An 11,156-nucleotide genomic window follows, 5' to 3' on the forward strand; every position below is an offset into this window, starting at 1 on the left:
TTGAAAATGAGAACACCCATTTCGCATATGAGTTTTAATGCTTTTGAATGTATGTAACTAAACACACAACTAAAATAGTTTCTGCCTTAAGGATACTTGTCATTTCATATACCAAGTAATCCAGAGATGGGTGGCATCAGGTTAGTTCAGTAACTCTCACTGGCACCAGTGACCCAGGCTTCTTCCATCTTCCTGTCTGTCGCAAAGTGCCTGAGCTAGTCTCCTCATGGTTGCAAAATGTCTGCCATGGTTCCAGGCATTGAATGTAAATAGAAACATGTCCAAGGGAAGAAGACAGGTGTCTCCTTCCATGAGAGATGTTGTACCAAAAGCCTCCCTTTTCAATTTTTATTGGCTAGAGTTGAGTCAGATGCCATTCCTTGGCTACAGGAGAGGCTGAAAAGTAAGACTCATATTTCAATTTTCTGAGATGGTGATCTCCTCAAGAAAGGAGGAGAAAAGTATCATTTATATATTTTTATTGTAAAAATACTGTACAGAGTGGTTACAGTTACATGAGTAAGGTAATGAGTACATTTCCTATTCAGCATTGTTACCTTCTCCTTTGCTTTTCCCCTGCCATCCCTTCCCTCCCCACCTCCCCAACTCCTCCTTCCCTACTCCACCCCCCCATCCAAAATTGTAAAGTTCATTTTCAACATAGTGTCTTGTACATATCACTGTTACAATGGGTCAACCTGTATCCTTATTTAAGCATTTTGTTATAGCTCTTATTTTAACCAACAGCATTTGCCACACAGAGCTAACCTTTTTGTGTGCCAGTAATGGAGCTTTAACTCAGGACCTCATGATCTTACTTAAGGGTTTCACTCATGGCTTGCACTGTACCACTTGTGCCACAGCTCCACTTCTGGCTTTTTGGTGGTTAATTGGAGATAAGGCTCTAACAGACTGTTTGCCAGGAGCTGACTTTGAAACTTGAATCCTCAGATCTCAGCCTCTTGAGCAATTGGGATTACAGGTGTGAGTCACCAGCACCTGGCAGATTTAACTTTTATTGAGTTCTTAGAATTTACCTAGCACTACAGGTGGACCCATTGCACCAATGAGATGTACAAGATGTTATGTCGAAAATGAATTTTACAACTTTGGCGTGGGGGGGGTGTGTTTGAAGGGGGGGGAGATTGGAAGGGATGGGATGGGAAGGGGAAACAAAGGGGAGGCAACAATGCTTGATAAGAAATACACTCATTACCTTGCCCATGTAATTGTAACCTTCTGTACGGTATTTTCACAATTAAAAAAAAAAAAAGAATTTACCTAGCACTGTATTAGGTAGGCACCATCACATGCATTACACCACTCACCTAATTAAATTCTAATAAAGTTACTATGATCAATAAGTCATTTTTGCTGTCTTAGAAGATATCTTGTTACTTTATCTACCTTTATAGCCCTAGTTCATTTTGACAAATATGATTATTATCCTGATAGGATCTCCACTTATCTATAGAGGGTATGTTCTAAGATCCCCCAGAGGATCCTGAGTCTACAGATTATACCAAACCCTTTAAAAATTGTGCTTTTTATATAGTTTAATTTATAAATGACAGTTTTTATAAACTAGGTACAATGAGAGATTAGCAGTAAAAAATAGTAATAAAATAGAATAAATAGAACAATGTTCTGTACTAAAAGTTATGTAAATGTGGTCTCTTTTTCTCTCTTTCACTCACTATGGGATTTTCCATTTAATGTATTTGGACTGTGCTGGATGAAACTTTGAAAAGCAAAATTGTTGGTAAGGGTGGGGGATGACTGTACCTAATTAAGTAAACTATACTAAAGGAAGGGCAGTACTAAAAGGAAGGACTGAAAAATGTAATCAATAAGGGTTCATCCAATCTGGAATATGGGATTTTAGTTTTTAATTTAGTTTTTAGTAGAGAGTTAACCTAAGAACAGGACTAAACAGACCATACTTAATATTCCAAGCAAAAGCCCCAAACGAAAATGTCTTAATTTTTGTACATTCAAGTTGGGAAAGAAACAAAATGGGCTAGGCTTGCCACAAGGAATGGTGTAGATAAAAAGCACCTCAGTACTCCTATATTACAACACTTTAGCTTAGATTGACCTATTGACTGGGCTTATTCATTTCAAGCTCAGTGAGAATATATTATCATTCACCTATGTTTTCTATTGGAGTTTCTGTCAACAAGTAATCAAGTCTCTCCAGATGTTTCATTTGCTATAACAAAGCCACTGTCACAAACAATAACGCACAGATGTTCCCTTTGAGAAGCAGATTAAAAATGTTTTGTCAATGTTTTCAAATTATCAAATGAATTGGGAAGAATATGGTTGTGAAATTGGTTTCAGGACTATGTATTTGAAACTGGATTTTTAAAGAAATTAATTAATGATAACCTCTTGGGGTAAGATTAAGCAAACTTCAACAAATAAAGTAGAAAAATAAACGTAGGGTCTGTTGGCAAGTAAGATTCAAATGGTTGGAGATTTCATTTGCTTTTTTCACAGGATTTGTTTTTCATTTTCTTTCCCATCTTTGATTTCCTGTACCATACTTAGACAAGGGAGTTTATTTGCCCCTGTGTTACTGCTGAGTCTTTGTCTCTGAGCTGGGTTTTATTTCTTTTCTAATTCTTTCAGAAGATTTGAAAGCTCTTTTTACATCCTCCTGTTGGTTACCCAGAACATTTCAGATCCTTATTTGCCATTTCTCCTGTTTTTTTTTAATAGTTGTATCATTTTCTTTTAGCTTCATATATAGTATTATTACATACTACATTTCATTTATTTTTTGTCTTATTTTTCTGCTGTGCTGTTGCTGTTGATACTTTATTTGACTGCTTTCCTCTTTTTTCTTAATATATCTTTGTGAAGGGTTTGATCATGATCGTTTGTGAGGGGTTTGATCATGATCTTTTTTATTGCTCATGTTTAAATGAGGTATGTTTTCCTGTACTTTTAGGATAAGGGATCTTGAATAGGGAGTGAGCAAACCACAACTGCTCTTGCCGCACTGGCGGCTCATGACTATAATCCTAGCCACTCAGGAGACTGAGATCTGAGGATTGTGGTTTAAAGCCAGCCCAGGCAGGAAAGTCTGTGAGATTCTTATCTCCAATTAACCACCAGAAAACTGGAAGTGATGCTGTGGCTCAAAACTCAGGGACAGCGCCCAGGCCCTGAATTCATGCCCCATGACTGATAAAAAATTTTCAAAAAGTCTCAAAGAGCTCCCTTATATTCTTTCCGCCCTGTAAGGACAGGATAAAAGAAGCCAGCAGTCTGCAGACCAGAATGTGATTCCATCTAGGATCTGACCTTGGTGTCATCCTGAATTTGGGCTTCCTCACCTTCAGAACCGCAAACAACAAACTTCTGTGGTTATAAGCCACATAGTCTACAGTACATTGGATATAGTGTAGCAGCCAAAGTGTACTAAGACAGCTGTGTTCCCTGCTTAAAGGTTCCAACTTCTATACCTCTGCTTTGGCTGTGAAGTCAGGCTGGCCTCATGTGCACATGGCTTGTGCAGTTTCATAGGGTGCTTCCTTCTCTGGGTGTCATGCTCTGCTGTTCCAGTCATGAAACTTCTAATAGATTTTTGAACAAGGGCACTGGATTTTCATTCTGCATGGTCCTCTGAAAATTATGAAACTGATCCCACTGAGGAGTACTAGAAATCTGAGCCTCCTCCATGCCCAGTTCTGATACTAAGCTACTCTAGATCTCTTCCATACAGTTAAGATTTTTTTCCTCTCCCTTTCCCTCTCCCTCTCCTTCTCCCTCTCCCTCCCTCCTCTCTCTTTTCTTCTAGTATTTTTGGCTTATACAACTTAAACTTAACTCCCAACATTTTCTCGCTAGTGTAGATCTCGGTTCCTCTGCATAGAGAATGTTATTGGTTGTTTCTTGTGTTCATTATTAATTCATTATAGAGATGTGTGACTTTCCTGTAGATCCTTAGTGGATCCTCACAGCCCTTTCTGAACTCACCTGCAAATGGAAACTGCAAATGTTTCACCTCTATCGGAGATTGATGCTCTCCCTTTTCAATGTTTGTTGGCTATTTCTGTGTCCTAGATCTCTTCTGATGATCAGAACAACTGTTGACTTTTCTTTATGAAGCTCATATAGCTGCTATACTCATAGGGGTCCTGCTTCTATCCAAGTTTAACCAAGGACTCATATTGTAAAGTCATTTGGCTTTGTTGAGGATGTTATCCATGGTTCATTTGTTAGCTCAGTTGCACAGAAATACGTTTTATAACTCATCATTCTATTCTTTAAACAGAAGCTGTATAAGAATTCTTTAGATTTGATTAAATACATAATACAGAGCAGTTTTGTTTTTAAGAATAGGTTACTTCAAATTGATCAATTGTAATGGTAGATATTTATAGGTGCAGTGTGATGTTTTAAAATATGTAGCCGGGCGTCAGTGCTCACGCCTGTAATCCTAGCTTCTTAGGAGGCTGAGATCCGAGGATGGTATTTCGAAACTAGCCTTGGCAGGAAAGTCCATGAGACTCTTATCTCCAATTAACCACCAGAAAACTGGAAGTGGTGCTGTGGCTCAAGTGGTAGAGTACTCACCTTGAGCTGAAGACCTGAGGGACAGTGCCCAGGTCCAGAGTTTAAGCTCCATGACAACAAAAAACAAAAACAAACAAAAGAAACAGAAAAAAGAAAAGAAAAGAAAAATAGAAAAAAAGAAATATGTAAACAATGGGGAATGATACAACAGACATTTTTTTTTGCCTGTCCTGGGGCTTGAACTCCAGGCCTGGATGCTGTCCCTGAGCCTGTTTGTGCTCAAGGCTTTACCTTGAGCCACAGCTCCATGTTGGCCTTTTCTGAGTAGCTTGTTGAAGATATAGTCTCATGGACTTTAGTCTGTAAGTCTGCCCAGGCTGCTTTCAAACTGAGATCCTCAGATATGAGCCTCCTGAGTAGCTAGGATTACAAGTGTGAGCCACTGGAGCCCATCAAGACATTAGACTTTTTAAAACTGCTTTCTACAATTATTAATACTCTGGCACTTTTTTTCATTTTTAGAAATACTGGAGATTGAACTCAGGGTCTTATACTTGCTAAGCATACAACTCTACCACTTGAGCCACAGCTCCACTTCTGGCATTTTAGTGGTTAATTAGAGATAAGAATCTCACCAAGAGGTTAGCTTTTAACTGCAATTTTCAAATCTCAACCTCTTGAGTAGCTAGGATTACAAGCATTAGCCACTGGCATCTAGCTTCCAATCCCTTTTGACAGTGATTATTTAAAAGGTAGGGTTTTGCTTTATGGTGGGACTGGCCTGGGCTGTGATCCTCCTATTGTGTTTCCTGCGCTTCTAATGATGAAAAGTGTGCACCATTGGACCTTGCATGTAGCACCCTTCCCATGTGGCATGTCTGCAAACCAGAATGTGATCTTTCCAAAATGTGACCATGGTGTCACCTAGAATTCAGGTTTCTTCATCTCCAGAGCTGTGAATCAAGGAACTTCTGTGTTTATAGATCATATAGTCTACAGTATATTGGAAATAGTAAAGCAGCCAAAATGGACTAAGATTGATGCTACATCAGATCATTGATGGAGATGGAGTCTCTGAAACTTATTTTTGTCTGGGCTGGCTTTGGCCCATGATTCCTTATCTCTGCCTCCCAACTTGCTAGGGTTATAGGCTTGAGCCACTATACCTGGCTTAGAATATTTAAAATCATAGTCCATGACATCCCAACAAAGTCCTTTTTCAACCAAATGTCACCTGTCATTCATTCATCATCCATTTACTAGATATATGTGAAATCTCACATGGACTAGAAACAGTTAAATGAGGCGACACAGGTCCTGCCTACCTAGAACTAGGCAGGCAGCCCATAAGTTCTCAGAAAAAATGATATTGTTCAATTAGAAGCTTGAGTCAGTTTGTAGGCTAAAGTGGACTCAGTTCCATATTGTTAGTGCTTTTTTTTTTTAAAGCTAAGCTGCTCTCCTAGCCAGTCTCTTCTTTAATACCTCTAGATATTGTTTGGGAATCATTCTACAGTTTTCTTGTTTTTTGTTTCATAGTCATAGATTGATTTTTCCTATTGGATTATAAGCTTTCCCATGATAACATCATGTCTTATATTGCCTTCTGTCTTCTCTAATATATAATATAATACTGGATGGACACATAATAAACATTTGGTAAATGTTTATTTATTTACTTACTTGTTTTGTGATACTGCCTGAGATTTAAATTCAGGGTCCCATGCTTGCTAGGCAGGTGCTCTACCGTTTGAGTCATGCCCTCAACATTTTTGGCTTTAGATATTTTTCAGGCAAGGTCTCACACTTCTGCCTATGGCCTCCTGCATAGCTTGAATGACAGACATGCACACTCTACACCCAGCTTACTGACTGTGAGAAGTCTCACTAACTGTGATCCTCCCAGTCACTAGCTCCTGAATAGCTGGCATTACACACTTGAGCCACTGTTCCAAATCTGATATCCACTTTTTAATAGAGAGAAAAGGAATGAATAGAAAATGAAGTTGTACAAACAAAAATATAAGATTTATTTTTCATGTAATGTTGTGTTATATGAAATGTGATAGGACTTGTTATGCATTCTTCAAAATGAGGTAGACTGGGGAGTGGCGCTATGGCTCAAGTGGTAGAGTGCTCCCCTTGGGCTAAAGAGCTGAGGGACAGCGCCCAGGCCCAGAGTTCAAGCCCCATGACTGACAAAAAAAAGAAAAAGAAAATGTGGTAGACTGGAACTACTTCTGAAGCTTACCTTATTGGGAAGGTGATAAGGATTTTAGTGCTGATTAAAAGTATCCTCAGCCGGAGTGGCTCACACCTGTAATCCTAACTACTCAGGAGCCTGAGATCTGAGGATCATGGTTCAAAGCCATCCTGGGAAGAAAAGTCTGTGAGATTCTCATCTCCAATAAACTAAAAAATGCCAGAAGTAGTGCTGTGGCTGAAGTAGTAGAGCAAATAACCTTGAGCATAAGGAGGGTCAGGGTCAGTACCCAGGTCCTGAGTTCAAGCCACAGGACCACCCCCCCCCCAAATAAGAGTACCTTCATGTAAATTAAACAGTTCAGTTATTTGTAGTGCATATAGTATACATAGTCACATAATGTGCTGGAAGGACATATAAGATACCTAGAATCAAATGCTAAAATGTCATGTCAGTTAACTCTGGAAATCAGTATTGCTGAGTTAGTCTTGTCTAGCCAAGGGGGGAAATTACAACTACTTTTCTAGATTATTCTGAGGATTTACTGAAACAAAAGCTGCAAAGGGATTAGACCAGCGTTAGCACATAGGAGAAGCCAATAACCATCCTTTCTCTTTTTCTCTTTTCATGACATGCATCAATTAACATTTTTTCCAAGGCTGAAAATAAAGTGTGTTCAGTGTTGAAAAGACACTAAACATATTCCTTTAGGTGATTCAAAAGCTGCTTTGAGAGCTTGCTGTTCATTGTTATCATATTAACCAAAATATTTCACTCACCCAATATTACAATCATTATTATAATTTTCTGCATCTATTTTTTCTATTTATCTATATATCTTCCTATCTATGTAGCTATGTGCCTAGATGGTTTAATAGATATGGCCAATATTTTGCATGCATATTTTATGTACAATTACATATGTCTTCATTCATCATAATATTCTCTTGAGTCCAGAAAATACGTCCCAATGTTGTATAGCAATTGACATTAGATGCTTTGCATTTATTTTCTAAAATTGGTTCGTGGCCTCAAAGTTTCTGTCATTATTGGACAGATTTGAAGGACAAGTCGTTAGTTTTCTATCACATAGACAAGATCTTTCGTCCCCATTCCTGTGATTTACAGTTAGAATGCTATTTGGAAAGTGTAACAGCTGCCACTTTTCAAAAAGACTGGCCTAATCCTTAAGCTTGTCATATATGCAAAGCAGTAATTACAGGCTTGAGAACCATAGAATTTCGTACTGAGTTTGATATAAAAAGGAACAAAAACAAAAACAACTTTCTACTAAATCAGTGGGGCACCCCAGTCTGTGAAAGAGAATGAGGTCAGCTTCAATTTATTATTTGTTTGCTATCATTCAGCAATATGGCTTCTCTCATGCTGTCAATCCACAGGAATGTTTAATAAAGCAATGAGTCGCTCTCAATGTCATCTGTTTCCTTGTAAGGCTATGTAGCTAATAAGAATGCTTAAATACAATGGCAAGAAAGAATTAGAAGGTATTCTATTCTCAAGAACTCTTATTTCATCTATGGTCTTGTATTTCATCCTTGCCATCAAAACCTCACCTAGATGTCTAACTGAAATGTTTCCTTTTCAAATGTGTAGAATAAATATTGCTGCCAATTAATCATCTTTTGATTGACAGCTCAGTGACACAATGAAAATAGCAACACTTGCATGATGAGATCGTAGGCGACAACACCTTCCATGACTATGTCCCTTTTCTGATATTTCTATCAACTATCTTTTTCCCTTCAGAAATCTCCTACTCTGCATATGTCCCTCAGAGATGTGCATGAGATGAGAAGGGGGGGAGGGAGGGACACATGCAAACACAAACACACTCTAAGTCCAATGACAGATGATGGAAAGCACAACACTTACTTCTATGCAGTAATTTTGTGTAGCGGTGAGGTCTTGCATGCCATTTTAATGACATTTCAATGACTGCATACACAGTCAGGTTTTGTATGTCTCCTTAGGTATTCTTGAGAAAAATATCCATTCATAGGTTGTTGGACTCAGTTACAATCTTGCTACTTACCAACAAGGGTGCATTTTGAGACATAGTTTGTTAATTAATTTCAGCATCATGGTAACAATGTGGAACATTGTCTATACAAACTAAGATGGCTGTGATGTCACCACATGATAGCACGCATGGATCCACCATATATGTGCTTCATCACTCTATATTCATGTCCTTTGTATTGTCATTCTTATTACTTTTCCCCTTCTGGAACTTAGGATATAAATGTGTTCAAATTCTCCCTAATTATAGTGTTTTCTTATGTAACACTATTGATTTTTATTTATGTATTTGATTTATTGTCAGCTATATGCTGATTTATCATTTTTGTATATCCCTTTTAAATTTATCCTTTTATTACTATTTAATAAATGATATAATATCAAGAACTGCTTTTGTTCCTAAAAGTACACTTTATTTGACACAAATGCTAGTACACTTGATTGATTTTTGTGAGTCTCTTTTGGCAGATAGCTCTTCTTCATTTCTTTCTTTCTTTTTTGTTGGTCATGGGGTGTGAACTCTGGGCCTGGGCACTGTCCCTCAGCTCTTCAGCTCAAGGCTACCGCCCTACCACTTGAGCCACAATGCCACTTTCTGCTTATGTGGTGCTGAGAACCCAGGGCCTCATGCATGCAAGGCAAGCACTCTACCACTGAGCCACCTTCCGAGGCTGATCTCTTTCTTTTCTTTCAAAACTTTTATCTCGCTGTAGAGTTTTATTGTGCCAGCTATTGGACATGAACTCAGGGCCTAGACACTGTCCCTGAGCTTCTTTTGCTCAAGGTTAGCACTCTACCACTTGACCCACAGCACCACTTCAGACTCTTTTTGTTTTTGTAGTTTATTGGAGGGAAGAATCTCACAGACATTCCTGACCAGGCTGGCTTCAAACTGCAATTGTCAGATTTCAGCCTCCTGAATAGCTAGGATTATAGGTGTGAGCCACCAGCTCGGCTTATATTGTTGTGTTAAGAGCCTTTTCTGAATTTAAAAAATGTAAAGTAAAAAATTGTTTTATAGTTTTTGGGCTTGATTCATTCATATTACTGTGGTTACAGATATATTTTTATTCATTTCTAACACATTATACATATTTGCATCATGCTTTTTCTTGTTATTTATTTCCTTCAGTTGATTTTATTATTTTTCCATTTACTTTTTTTTTTTGTGAAAATACTGTACAGAGGGGTTACAATTACATGGGCAAGATAATGAGTACATTTCTTATCAAGCATTGTAGCCTCCTCCTTTGTTTCCCCTTCCCATCCTCCCTGCCCCCCCTCCCCGCACCAAAGTTGTAAAGTTCGTTTGCGACATAACGGCTTGTACTTCTCATTGTTGCAATGGGTGATCTTATTTTTTATTGCTTCCTCTTTCTTAGTTTTCTGGTTTGGAAGTTGTTATTCAAGTTCTACTCTTTACTGGTCATTCTTAAATATTTAGCATGTATATTTGGTGTGAGAAGTTAGTACTTCTACCCTTCTCTTGAAGAAAGTAAGACCTTGCAACAAAACTCCAAGTACAGTCCTCAGACCTTCCATGATTGTTAGTATTTAGTTGTCCCTTGTCTTTAACCTCCTGTTACTCATCGTATTTGTTATTGTTTTCATAGTGAGTGCCTATTTAGAATTTATCTCCATGTTGAGCAATGACAGATAATATTAGATTTTGCCTCTTATTTTTTTCTTCTGAGTTTAGTTTTCTTTTCTTTTTGTCAGTCACGGGGCTTGAATTCAGGGCCTGGGTGCTGTTTCTGAGCTTCCCTGTTCAAGGCTAGTGCTCTACTACTTTGAGCCACAGCTCCACTTCCAGTTTTCTGGTGGTTAATTGGAGATAAGTGTCTCATGGATTTTCCTGCTGGGCTGGCTTTGAACCAGAATCCTCAGTTCTCAGCCTCTGGAGTAGCTATGATTACAGGCATGAACCACCAGTGCCTGGCTAGTTTTTTTTTTTATTGAAGTATATTATTTTGAGTTTTTCCATCAGTGGTATATTAGTGGTCAGTGCTATCATTCATTATTTTTCTAAAAACAATTTGTTTTGTTTCAATTTTAAGTGAATCAAACTAAAAATACAATTAAGATTGACAGTGGTAATGTTCAATTTTCTTGGTAGATATTGTTGTTGCTAGATTGTCTGTTATCAATCTATTTTTGTTCCTGATCTATTTTTGATTAGTTTACAATATTTTTGCAGTTTCACTTTAGTGCTTTTATATAAGGATTTATTGTTTACTGTTTTAATGAATTAATAATGATCTTTCTTCAATTATGGAAACTCATCAATTATTTCTTCCAATATTATCTCTACCCCATTCCCTCTAATATTTCCTTCTGGAACTCTTATTAGATGTATGTGTGCGTTCTCATTCTCACTTCTGTGTTT

Source organism: Dipodomys merriami, unplaced genomic scaffold, assembly GCF_024711535.1.
Source record: "Dipodomys merriami isolate MVZ:Mamm:240054 unplaced genomic scaffold, mDipMer1.0.p SCAF_3, whole genome shotgun sequence".
NCBI lineage: Eukaryota > Metazoa > Chordata > Mammalia > Rodentia > Heteromyidae > Dipodomys > Dipodomys merriami.